Genomic DNA, 14,501 nt, shown 5'->3' on the forward strand with positions numbered 1-14,501 from the left:
ATAAAAGTATTATAATAACAGTGGCCCAGCAACACGAAAACAGCATCAAAACAGACAAGAATAATAAGGAGTGGAAAGGCAGAAGGACGTGGTGGGAAACAAGGAATGGTAGACCCAACTCACCCTCTGCCTTAATTCGTCAGAGGCAGAGGAGCCGCCGAAAAGTAGGCTAGATTCACCGAATTAACCCATTTGAAGCCAAAACCAAGAGCAGTAAGAAATTACTTCAGTTCTCACATTTAATTATTTATTTACGATAATACTATACATACATACATATATGCTTAACCCAAGCAATTTAAGCAAGCAATGTATGGGCGTTTCATCTTGAGTGCAACTGACCACATTGAATTGGATCAATTAATTTAATTTAATTTGGACAGCAACCTGTGTTTCAGGATCAGCCCCTTTAGATTATTCAGTCGCCCACATTGCTATAAAACGAAACCACTCAGCAATTGAAACCCGACACTTATGCCATGCCATGCATTCGAGAACGGGAAATAAATCGCTTACGGTCCGATTGCTCTGATTTAGACATAATTGTTTATTTGGGCGTTTCGGCAATTGTGTGTTTCCCACACATATAAAAACTCACACACACCGTGGATAAGCACAGATGTAGAAATATTTCACAGTCACTACCATGCCCGCAAACTATTTGCCTAATGACAAACATGAGGCGTCACGAGCTGCGCTTAAATAAATGAAAATGAATAAATATTCCCACATAGGACTGCACTGTTGTTTATTTATTTTAATTCAATTTTTAGAATCTGCATTGCATATGCATGTGGCCCACTTTAAGCTGTGCAGTAAACGGGATGAGTTCGGTCGGAACTAACGATTTCTCCAACTAACGCCATCAGCAGATAAAATAAAAACTAAAACTTTCGCATACAGATATTATGCAAAACAAGAAGGATGTCCAAAGTGAAACCCAAAACCAAAGAATTTCTTTACGCAACGAATTTGACAATACCCTGGGGAATCGGCGAGTAGTATAAACAAGTTTATTTGCCAATAAAAGCGAATATTTTTTTTAATATAAAACCCAATGATGTTTCCTACTGTCAACATTAACCAAATAAACCTCTATTTCTATTAAAAAATCATTGAATCAGGCAATGGAACTGTAGGGATAGAACAAACGCTTGTCCAAAGTGTAAACGCCGTTAAATAAATGGGTAAGAAATTCTCGGTTAATGCGGAATGAGAAAACAAATGTGTTGGCTTTCCACGGTCGGAAATTGTGGGAAAATGCAACACATTTATAAAACAATACGCTCCGGGAGTGTAGAGCTTGAACATGTCAGAATTAAATTAGATAATTCCATAATGAAAAATCTAAGGCCACGGCCATCAAATTGGATTAGTTTCGACTTCTACAAACAAGTGAATTTCATTACGAAACGTTCTCCTAGAAGCGTAAACACGGGAAATACAAATTATTTGAACTGAAAGTGGCTAATGATTTGTTAAATCGATCAGAGTTAATTGAAGTCAGACCCCAGCCCCATTTGCATGTCATAAATATTTAACAAAGGGAAAAACATTCACGACTCGCAGTCAACATTCAACATAGGCAAGTGCAGTCAAATTAGCATACTCGCCACACGCAACATGCAACATGGCATAATCAAAATATTACCCTTCGTGCTCACCTGCAATTTTCGTATAGTTCTGAAAATTCAACTGCAAACGTAAAGACAAAGACAATGCGGAGTCAGGGTTCGCCCAAATTGCGGCACTTAATTTGGGCTTCAATTTGTGGCACACGCAACTCTCATACTATATGCAAGGAAGCGCACGGGGACGACCGACCCTGTTTCGGCCTGAGCACAACATATAAATAAACCATTAATTCTCAATAAACGGAACAACCCTTTGCCACGTGCCGTGCGTACAGCACTTCACTGTACTCCGGTGAAGAAATTGGAAAGAACTGAAATCGCATGCAATAAAAAGTGTAATTTGTATAGTAAATATGTAAGCAAGGTGTGGAAGCCATAAAACGATGTCCAGAGATGCCACACGCAGCTGACACAGGGAGGGAGAGAGGGAGTGTGAGGACTTACACACTTAGCAGGAAGCTCAGGCTGCTAACTATGAAATAGTCCTTTAAGCAAGTCTATCTTTATCTCCTGGCCAGGCACCGCAGGCTGGGCCCCATAAATTCACAAGTGCGCCCATTAACGCGGGAGTCTAGTCCTTAAAGCATAAAAGCCGCATCCATAAATTTGCCTGCCTAATACAATGTCGCCTCGGCCAGCATAATGGCCTAAGTAAGCGGTTAACACTTACAGACAGGGCAGGGCCATGGCTTTGGTGGTCCCAGCCGCCAGTGCGGAATACTCCATTAAATTGTCAATTGCACAGCGAGAAAGTAACGCGAATGGAATCGAATCGTAATACGAGTATAAATGTATATATATATATATATATCTGGAAAATATCTGCATATCCAAGTGGCGTAATTGAACTTTTCAATTGTTGAATTTACTGCAATTTTATGGGATTCTGTGCGTTCGCTGATTGAAATAAATTGAAACTTAATGTCGGCCAGCATTGAACAAAGTTTACGTCGATTTAATGGCGCTTGATTGAATTACGTATACGCCGCGTTTTCTGCACCGTGTGCCGCCAGCCACGATCCAGCCACATTTATCATCGAATACGGGCATAATTAGAGGGATATCCATACCGAATATTTCTAGGTATCCAACCAGTTGGAAACCAGTACACCTAAACAATTTCGGGAGCAAGGGGTTCTTTAAATGGCTGGACAAGAGAGCCATTGAAAGGGTATTTGGCCATGTAAGCCACACTGCACATAAATTGGAACGTTATGTTTGTTTTTTTTTTCAGGGCAATCGGTTTTTGGCAATGTTTTGTTTTTCACATTTGTTTTTCCCTCTATTGGGAGCTCTAAGGGGACTAGAGCTGAGTGGAGTGGACTGGAGTGGAGTGGAGCTCTGGCATGTGTGCATGCAGTTGAATGCATTTTGTGGTGTGGACATCGCAATAGAGTCATTCCCGATATTGTGCGCTAGCTCAGCGGAAGCCATAATGGTCATATAATGTAACTAATGTGATTCGAGACAGACAGGAGGTTATTTATGTCAGGTGTATTATCGTAGAGCCTCTTACTGAGTTTTGTCATATTCCAGTGAAGTGAATTTTTGTGGCATTGTGTGGCTTAGTTCGTCCGGTACTTACAATTAAAATTACAATAGGTAACGGAAACATCATTTAACAAGTTCTGAGGGAAGAAAGAACTCTAAACTAGGTATGCGAGCTATTCTCTTTACCACATGGTTAATTCTAACTTATACTTTGTCTGTTCAACAGTTTCTGGATGAGAGGACTCATTGTGGCAGCTGGGAAGGACCATTCCAAGCTAAGTCCGTCCTTTATTTCGCCTTTGTTTTAATTAAAAATGTTCTTGCCTTTTGTCGTCGAGGCCGAGGCATACGAAGGCTAAGAAGTGGCATGCAACTTCCGACTGGAATTAAAATCAATGTCCTGCTCCTCCGGCTACCCCTTCCGCTGCTCTGTCTGTCAACGGATAACGGACTGAAGGCTGAAGGCTGAGGCTGCGACCGAGGTTGAGTACAAAGAGGAAGACAATAAATTTCATATTGCCGTAGGACATAAAAGGGCGTGTATAATATGCAAACACAATCAACGCGTCGGGACAGTTGCACGCACCCCCAGGGGGTGGTTGAGGGTTGCGAAAGGGGTCGCAATGAATGGGACTCTCTCGCTCGCACACACAAACACATTCCACAACACTTCCAGTGAAGCTCACACACAAACACTCACAAATAAATGTAAGCTAAACTTTGAAGTGCCAGGCAGGCATATATTGCATATGTAATAGTTTGAGTGTGCGTGTGCATACAAAAATATATATATGTTTGTGTGTGTTTATAAAGCAAAGCAATATAAAAGGAAATAAACCGGCGACAGCGCTTCCAACCGACGAGCGCAAAACTAAACGAAAGCATAAAAAAAGTAAGGAAAACGGGAAAGAAATTGTATAAAAGAAGAAAGAAAAACGAAGAAAAATATGAAGAGCAAAAAAGTTTTTTATGTGGAGACGTGCAGAAATTTTTAATTTGCGGTTGGCCCACAGTCAGAGACCCACAGTCAGAGACCCACAGTCAGAGACCCACAGTCAGAGTCACCAAAGCCATAACCATAGCTGTAGCCACAGCCGGAGCAGGAGCTGTCGGTGGAGCTGATGGTGAAACCGAAGCGAGAGCTATAACCAGAGCTATAGCCCATGGCAAGCCTGGCTGCGGATGTCAGTCGAGCACGCCGCTTATTATGATTTACATATTTTCTATGCGGCCTCCCAGAGTCAAAGTTTGCGGAGAAACTGTGGAAGATGGAGCTGTGGATGGGGATGGTAGAATTGGAACAGAGAGCAGAGCTCAGACAGAGAACATTTTGTAATTAAAGTTCACGAGGTCAAATGGCATTCACATCTACTCGTACATATGTATGTATGTACATTCGATGGCCGGCAGCTGCTGCCTCTTCTGCCCCGCAGTCGCATTGTTGCCTGCTGGCCATTTTTATTGCATACAACCAGGCGCGCCAAAAGACCTCGGGAGACGACTGCAGTAGGAGCAAGAGCTGAAGGAGAGGAGTACCGCAAGCCCACGAGTTAAGTGCGCTCTAAAATGTGTGCCTGGGCAATGCGTTGACGCGCATACTTCAGATAGACGCAAGGAGAGACAGTCGTAAGGGAGTTTTGTCTACGCGAGAGATAATGGCGCGTGCGACTGCCACGCTCAAGAATGTGAAGAACGCTTCCTGATCTTCCATCTCATCTCACTGCTCGCCGCTCTCCCCTATAAACTGTTCTCCCCCTGGCGTCTGTAATTTGCATATTTAAGTTGCAGCCAGGCAGATTGTCATCAGAACACTTAAAACGTTGATAAATGTGTGCCATAATTTTATGCTGCATCCACACAAGCACACACGAACTCGTAGACGCGAACGAACTCGCTTGCAGCAAGGAGCATTTCAAACGCTCAACGTGGCGTATGAGCAACTAGCGGCATCTGCTACGGCTGCCTCTGGCACCAGCATCTTCTGATTAATAAACTTTTTCTATTTATTTCACTCCCGCATTCTGCAACTATCTCTGATCATTGGATGAAGTTTTTAATTGGAAAACCAATAAATCCTAATATAAATGGACTCAAATATCAATTACAGTAGCCGTCTACGACTCGTATTCTCAAATATAGTTGAGTCCAGCAGCATGTTCTGTTAAGTGAATGACAAAGTCCACTGTCACGATTATAGTTACATATTGCCGTACTACCCGAGATACTGCATCTCTCTTTCACTGCTATCCCCTTTGCGTCATGCAGGTAATTCCCCATGTCATAATCAAATTGTAGACTAAACTGAACCAAAGTGTTCTCTGCTAACCTAATCTAATCTGAACGTTTATACTCTCAACCCATCAGCAGACTATCCTTTCCTGTCCTTTTATTCTATCCTGTTGGAAGAATACTTCTAATTCCCTCGTCATTGGCTGAAATTGAATGCCAGAAAATATGTATGGTTGTAAAGATTGTCACATTGCTGGAGTACTTTCAATGGTCACTTGACGGACCCTTGCATATCGCTACGAGAGTCTGGTCAGTGGAATATAGTTAGCCCTGGTCTGTTATGTTATAGTTTATTGTAGCCTCCGCAAAGCACACAGCTCTCCAGAAAGCAAACAGCCATCGAGCAGCATGGCAAACAGAGCTCCAGCCGAAGTCGGAGTCGGGGCAGCAAACAGAGGCTCCACCACAGCTCGAGTTAAACTCAGCAGTCAGCGAACACACATGCACCCCTTGTGGCAGTACCCTTGCCACAGCTGCATCATTCACAATTTGTTTCAATTTTAAATGCCTTGTCGCCGGCCCCACCCACACAGGCAGCCACCACATCAGGAGGAGGCGTGGAGTGTACTGCCAACCGTATGTACGTGTAGGTTTAGCGGGCAGTGCATGCGAATGTGGTGCGACTGTGCCCTTGGCTGGCTGCGCATTTCAGTTTCAGTTTGAGTTTCGGTTTGAGTTGGCTCTCAAAAATTATCACAGGGAATGTTTCAGCGCTGCTCTCGAGTGCGAAAAGGTTGGCACCGCACTTAAGCAATGTCAACGGCAGGGCCGAGCAGGGAGAAAGCGCCCCAAACCCTACCATCCCATCACCCCACCGAACTGACAGCGGAAGGAAACAAAAAATGGCTGAAGCAGAAGCAACATTCATGGCCAGAGACAGGGTTAGGGGCAGGCACCGACAGAAGCAGTCGCGTCGCCCGGCATAAGCGTATTTGCTGGAAATGTAACGCTTGTTAAAACAGATAAGAGCGCACAGGATATATGCACTCCAGGCACACATACAGCCACACACACACTGCTGATACATAGATACAAAGAGAACAACCAGAAACAAGTTAAAACGCTTCAGGCGTCATTACGACTAGAATATACCCGCTACTCGAGAATCATCCAATAAATTCGCTTTGAAAGAAACGAAAAGACGTTTCAGTACTCTCCAAGAACACTCTCCAATGAATATTTGTCGACTGGTTAATATGGTACTAGTATAACCAAAACGGTGCTCAATATTTTATAATTTAGACATGATAATACAAAATAATAATAAAATTAAAATTAGTATTAGTATTAATAAAACAAATATTAGAATACTAAAATTGTTAGAATAAGAATATCATTATGTTTAAAAGCATAACTATGTGAACTCCATGTGACTAGGGCATTAACACAAAGTAGAAATACTGTCGCGTTAGGAATATATGTATATATATAAATAAATAAACAAAATATACTTTCGTTACACGTTTCTCGATTTGCAAACACAGGAGTTTTATTGCTTTAGCTCTGATAAGATATACTTTATGGATTCTATATATTCTTTAGAATTTGATACACCCTTGCGAGTATACTCCACAACTACCGGATATAAACCGCCCAGGGCCCAGAGCTAGAGTAAGAGACAGAACCAGAACCAGAGAAAGAGCCTGAGAGAGAGAGCGCGGTGGGAGTGGCCATGATAAATGACATGTTTCATTTGACATTTTAACAAAGTGTTGAATTTTGCCGAGCGAAGGAAGAGGTCCGGAGAGATCTTGGCACGTTTTTCCCACTGACGCAAAATTTCGTTCTTGTTTTGCTTTCCTACTTTTGTTGTTTTTCTTTCTCGCTTCGCGCAAATTGTTAGACAGCGTTAAATAAACCCAACCGCCAACAGAAAACACAACACAGGAGTTCTGTATAATTTTGCAATCATTTCGAAGTGCTCTCTGCACTGTATCGTACGAGAACTCTGTTCGGGGAGGGAGTGCTTACTCTACCTTGATCTGGCAACCGTCAAACGATTGGGAAAGCAATTATTTGTATGGCCTACGGATTGAGAATTTCATATTGGATGGGTTCTCACAGTAGAATATGGTGACTGGCATTAGAATTCTAATCGAATGGGTGGCGAGCTTCCTGATCAATGCAAGCCAGTAACTATGAAATTTGTACATTCTTGATAGTAGAACAATTAAGCTTTATCCTCCTGCCACAGATCCGGTATTGCGTGACCATATCTTTTATTGGTTTTGTTTTCCACACAATGAAATCAACAAACACTTTACCAATATATTTCCCAGGCAACATAGCAGCGTTGCTGCAGCAACAGCCTGGGGGGATAGTGTCCGTTGCAATGCACTGCGCAGCCCCTGGGGCTCTGCTGCAATACCAAGCCCCAACAGAAAAAAGAGCAAAATAAAGTCCAACCAACATCTTCCCCGCGTCGCTCGTCGCCCTTTTAATGCACTTCAAATTGACAAGTAAAACCGCAAACATTTGCTGACCCGCAATATAAAACCCCTTCCCTCCTTCAAAAATAGTGGCGGTGGACTATTTGTGGGAATGTGAAAAACGCAGGGACCAATAAAGCAAAAGCTGGCCCCAAAAAAGGGCGCCGAAAAAATGCCACGTAAAGAGAGGCCGTTACCGTTTAACTGTGCCAATGCACGCACACATTGACACACCCGTGCATACGCACATGCATTTGCATATAAATGTGTGTGTGTGGAATGCCATAAAGGAAGGAAAAACTGAAACTGAAACGAACACAAAAACGAAACAAAGAGGCTGAAAATATTTTTAAAATGGCAAACAAAAAGTGCAAACATTTACTCGAGAAGAGGGCCGCCCAGGAACTGAATCGAAGCTGAAAGGCTGCCAACTCACTAAAAATGTTGAATGATGAAAATAAAAGAGGCTGCCACACACACGAGTGCCCTGGAAGTGTGGCAATGGCAGTGGCACTGCCAGCCGGACCCTCCGCGGGGTTCTACATCGGATGGGGTCTGGCTGAAACAAAGCCAAGCCATAAAAATAAATATAAATTTAACAATTTTTCTTTTACACCTGGTACTCTAACAGCAAAGGGGTATATGTATTGTGGTAATTAGTGATAATATACTTATAAGACGGCGTGAAGAAAGTGTCTATGCTTTTTGTATCTATAACCTCCAATCCCCCTCTGCAAATCGAGCAATGCTTTACAGATATAGTAGAACCCCGTTGGAAACGATGATATATAAGGTTTTCATCAAACGATCTCCCATATACCATCGCAATCAGAGTCAGAGCTGCAGACAAAAATCTGTTTTACAAGTTTTAAAGAGTTAAATTGGGTATCTTTCGGTCGGAATATGCCCAAGTGCGTTTTCTGTCTCGGCTTTCGGTATTTTGTTTGTGCCGCGGAGCTGGCAATGTTTGACAGTAGCTGACTGTCCAAAGCAAACACATGTGTGGCCGCTGCTGGGTGGCGGGGGTCACTGCGGATTGCCCACCTGGTCGTCGTTATGGCGGCCGCATCCACTGGGTGTCCGCCCGCGTGTTGGTGGCTTGACAATGCTCCGTCGCGTCGCATGCGTTTTTATGAATTATTTCGTAATAAATTTTCGAAAAACTCTTTTTTTTCTGTTTATGGCAGGGACAACACGCTGTGGCCTGGATCTCAAACTGTCGGAGGTCTACGCCCGGGAGGAGCAGCACACAATAATATAATTTAACGCCGCATTGACTCCGTAAAGGAGAGGCGTCAGTGCGGTTTGCTCACTTGCGAGAGAAAAAAAGGGAAAATTCCGTAAAGGCCGAGCTGCACAATACAAATATTTAAATTTAATTAACTTTATTTACCCAAAGCCAAGCGGTATGCTGCTGTGGCAGCCCAAACTATTATACAACAAGCTTGTGTGAAGGGGACGGAGGAGGGGGAGGACGAGCAATTGGATTGGTTTGTCCTAGAACTTTGCGTCAATCAAATCGAAGCATAAAGCTGTCATAAAAAGGAAAGAGCGAAGAGAAAAGCTCTCTTCAGAACACTCAGATGGAGTCCACTTCCGGCGGAAGTGCGATTTAGTTTGCTCTCGATTTTACGATCTCGGGCTGCTAATTTAGTGCAGCCATGGTCCCAGCTCCCACTGAATTAGCATTAAAATAAAAATGCGAGCTCTGTTAAACAAATAGCCAAAAGAGGCTGAGGGACAAGGATGCTGTTGGGTTATCCCTTTTGTCATAAATGTGCGTTTCCAAATTGTAATACATCCGCTCGGAGCTCGGGACTCGGGACTCGGAGCTTGGGGGCTCGGTGCTTACGCAGGGATGGACTGGAAAGGGCCACATATGTGGGGCATTTGTTTAACTGAAAACTGTAGCCGGAAACGGAAATATATGCTGTCAGCATTTTATTTGTTTGTGAGTGCGTGATTTTTATGCTTCTCTGGCCAGGAAAGCCCCTAAAAGGGCTGCGAAATAATAAAATGAACGGCAAGAAAGGAAAGAAAAGAAGGGGCAGGCAATAGGCACGAACGGAAAACGGAAGGCGACTTGGCAAAAGAGGCAGGCAAACAATAGCCACGGCCTAAAGCGTCACTTTGTTAGCCGCCATTTGTTGAAATTGTTTATGCACGTAGTTTTGTTGCGATTCGGACGGGAGTGGAGCGGTCTCTCTTCTCTCTATGGAATCTGTGCTTTCTAGTCTGCCTGGTGTTGCAATCAGCAATGCAAATGCGAATGCAGTAGATGCCGCAATTAAAGAAACCCCCATCTTCCCTTCTCCATCCACCATCAAGTGTGAATACCCATACGCCCTGTGGCCGGACCTCAGCCAGAAGCGCTTAATTCTTGCCTCTTGGCAGCCACCAGGGTACCGTACTGCTCTTCTATTGTTTGTCCAGGGCTGAAACTGAGACTGAGGCTGCATTCGCATAAATAACTACGACTTGGCCTAGGGCCTTATATGTATGAGTGTATACAGCAGATAATGGTCCGACTGTAGCGCTCTCTGTACTGCCCGAAGGGGCCGCACAGAAATATTGTTTCCGGTTTTTGTTTTCATAAATTACGCCGCATAAATTGCGCATTCAATCGTGTGTGTAAAAAGGCTGCCAAGGAAGGATAGGTGGGGCCTCCGACTCTCACTCAGACTCAGACTCACACTCTTCCTCCGATTTCGACTCGGACTCTGACTTTACGATGTTTTTATTTACTTGGTCCCGGCCTGAAGCCCCGTTTTGTGCCATGTTTGCTTTCGTGTTTAACCCGCATCTACAATTCAATTGGTTTTCAGTTTCTTCTTCGACTGCTACTTGTGATACCCTTCCATAGGGTATTAAGACTTTGTTACTCTTAAATGCAGCCACATCCATCCGTCTGTTCATAATAACAACACCCTAATTTGTATAGCACTCTATAGCTGTAACTTTGCCTAAAGAGTATAGAGTTCCTATTTTGTAGTCGTCGTACTGAAAAAGAGCATTTGATCTGCAAGGGTATCAACAGCTTTAGCACCCGAAGGTAGACTCCTTTCTGGGTGCCTGTTGATGGGGCTTTAGTGTTACATCCACCTCTTGCCTGGCAGTCATTTCTAGAGTGCCCGAGCCGAGGTGTTTGGCCAATAAATTGCGCCAAGTGTGTGTGGAGCCGTTGGCCGTTGCCCGGCTGCCTGTCTGCCCCATTGTTGTTGCTAAATATGCGGCAGGTGGCAAAGTTTAATAATGAAACACATAAATTGCCAAGGGTTAGCACCTCGCTCTCAGCCAGAGAGCTGATTCCTGGGAGTGTGGTTGGGGCAAGGATCAGCGGGATATAGCCGACGGCCAGTCGCCAAATAGCTTTAGGTAGTTTGGTTGTGTGTTTGTTTGACTTCTCCCTTCAAAGTAAATTAGCAGCTAGTCTATTTGGAAATGCTTGACCCTTTTCCATCTGATGGAAGTTGTAAAAGTTGTCCCAATTAAAATACTTTGTCTGGAAGTTGTCCTGCGAATTTGGCCTTAATCTGGGATGATGGCTGGGACCATATGGTCAGGCGTTAATGGTTCGCTGGAGCCGGCCTGAGTTCATTTCGAGTTCGTTGGCAAGTTCCTTTGCTGACCAAACGACATGTAAATGTGCATTTATACATTGGGGCGCCTCAACTCCACGGCAAGGCAGACAAAGAAGGAATTATAAATAAATGCGTGGCTCCAAATCTAGTCTAGACGATATAAATCAAGATGCAGTCCGCGGCCCCAGACGGACGGCTCGAAATGAATACATTTCCAGGACATGGACCATGACTTATGCACAATCAATCAAACACTCTCTTTGAGTGACTTGGATTCCGAGTTGAGTGCTCAAGTGACCTAGCTAAGTTCTTCAAATATTCATGCATCATCAGACACTTCTACCTCTCTCTCTCTCTCTCCCTATCTCGCTCGCCTTAGTACGGCATCTCCTTAATCACCTGCGATCCCAGCGATTGCCATTCGAGTGCCATTCAGCCACAATTATGGGTCCACTTCAATGTGAATAGCCGTAATATTCATTCGCATTAGACATTGTGTGTGTGCGAGTGTCTATCTTCAGTAGTCCTTTGCGCTGAGTAGTTTTCGTGGCATGCCACTTTTATGAGTTCGCACTCGATCTCGTTTCACTTTCTCTCAATCCCATTCCCATTTCAATCCGTTTATGCAGCATCCTGCCGTTGTGGCCACTATTGTTTCCTCTCTCCTGCCCTGGACCCTCCAAGGACAAAACTTCCGGTTTGCATATTTGCATTTCCGTTCGGTCGCCGTGTCGCCGTGTCGCTGTGTCCTCATCCCTATCCGTATTTGTTTTATTCGTTAATCAGACTATTTGCTTTTATGCTTTCGATACATTTGCCTAGGTGCTTTCCCCTAATGTTTGCTCTCCGGCCAGCAATATCAACTTATATGTACTTATTCTTATCGCATTGCGGGAGTCCATTAAAATTGTAATAGCTTAGCCACACAAAAGATGAGCCATAACCACTGGCACAACAGCATTATAGTGGTAATTGAGGTAATCAAAATGCAAATAAGTGGTCCATTAAATAATCTAAATCCACAATGTGTTAAAATTTAACAGCAACGAGAGTTGTGTGCAAACGAAAACGAGGATATCCATGGGCGCCTGGGCTCAACCCATTTCGAATTTTAGTATTTATCATTTCTCTTCATGTTTCTAGTGGAAATCGTTGATATATTAGTCAGTGTGACCGATGGAAGTGTTTTGGCAAACCAATTCAGAATTAATTGAAAATGGATTGATCTTCAAACGACACAATTTTCTGGACAATATTAACAAAACTAAATTTTCTTATTTACTATTGATACTATTCTGCAAATCTATACCTGTATCACGCTTTACATAAATGCTATTTCCGCTAGTATTTTCCAACACCCAACGGGCGGCCACAATAATCAACCGTCGATGAGCCGTGTCCTTTTGAATGTATAGGATGCACAGGCGTTTGGCTCGCATTACCATTTCCTGGCAGCTGTTGCTGATTATCAAAGGAATTCGCACAACCACAGGCCATTATCTGGTTCTGCTCGTACATAATTTCTACTTATATCAATTTGTCAGGAATTTATCACATATACAACCTCGAAGAGGAGAGGGACATCAGCTATGTGAGAGTACATTTTGTGGGCGAGTTTTCTGGAAAGTTTTTCTTCGACTCAAGCCGAACCAGGGCCTCGACATTGGCATTTATTGCTTTATTACTTGGAAATTCTTGTCGGGAGTGCTGGCATTGGCCATTGTCCATAATTCATTGTTGGATTCCGGAATGTTGCCACAGTCTGTGGTGTGGCAGTAGCAGCGTTAATAGGATAACGAATGACAATTGTTGTTGATCGTGGTAATTTGTTTTGATTTTGTGCAGAAGTAAAAGGTCCACAAAATACCAAACTGCCAATGTCCCAATACTCATTATAATAATGGCAATATTTGGTTAGAGTAACTAGCAAAGGACAAACGACCCCCGAGTGCGAGAAGCATGTGTGCTCGGGCCTCTGAGCTGGATTTGATGCCACGAAATCCGCTTGTTGTCAAACCATTTTATCGACAACCGAAATGAAACCATAATAATGTATGGCCTAATATAAATGTATGGACTCGAACGATTGTAAGGGCTTGATGGGGATTTGCGCAGATCTGAGATGCTTTTGCTTTAACGAAATTAACGAGATTGCTTTTAGTTGGTGAAAAATTTCAAGTCAAGCCATCAAGTCAACCATCAACCAACAAACTCTTCAATATACTTACATGAGAGTACTCCAAGTGCTGTGTATGGCCAGACAGGTATACTTGATGATGATTATGGATGCCACATGCTTTAGGGAGGGAGCCTGGCTGGCTTAGTAATTACATGTCAGGTGCCTACATCCACACAGGTTTACTCACGAAATTAATTTCCTTGGCCCACTAAAATCTGAACGATAATGAGAACAATTCGATAAGCTCGGTTAGGCGTCGCTTGGGCGTGGTAAATCCGATTTTAAGCTGCAAATCCCTTCTTGAAGTGCGATGCCATGATTAAACTCACTCCCCATTTCTGCTTTTCTCTCTCTCTCTCTCTTTCTCTCTCTTTCCCTCTCGCTCTCCATCTCTCGTGGTTTCCACGCAAAGTGTGTGTGTTTAACCGGGGTGAAACGGAATTAACCCACATGTACCTAACTACACTCGCATGGGAAGTAAGCGCATTGGCTGCCGTCGAAGACCACGGAGCAACAGGAAGAGGCAGTCAGGCATGAGGCAGCTAGGAGGCCGAAGGCTGCGTATCCTTGACAGAATCGAGGACCTGCATCATCGCCAGAAGCAGCAGAGGGAACAGCCATGCATTGACAGGCTGCCAATGGATGCTGGATGCTGGTCCTGATTCCGATTCTGTGGCTTTACCGAATGGGAAATGGCTCTTCGATTTGGTCAGCGTACCTGGCTAAATAGCAGCCTAGAGGAGGAACGGAAGGGAAAAATGGCTGGCAGGATGTTTCAGCAAATTAAATGCCTCTCCTGGAGAAACGGCATCAGCTGGCACGTGGCTTTAGCCGCGACGTGGCTGGCAGTTAACGCGGCGACAGACACCGTTGCGTATACGTAGCGTAATATATGTGT

The sequence above is a fragment of the Drosophila persimilis genome, unplaced genomic scaffold (assembly GCF_003286085.1).
Source record: "Drosophila persimilis strain 14011-0111.01,24,50 unplaced genomic scaffold, DperRS2 tig00000002-arrow-pilon, whole genome shotgun sequence".
In the NCBI taxonomy this organism is placed as follows: domain Eukaryota; kingdom Metazoa; phylum Arthropoda; class Insecta; order Diptera; family Drosophilidae; genus Drosophila; species Drosophila persimilis.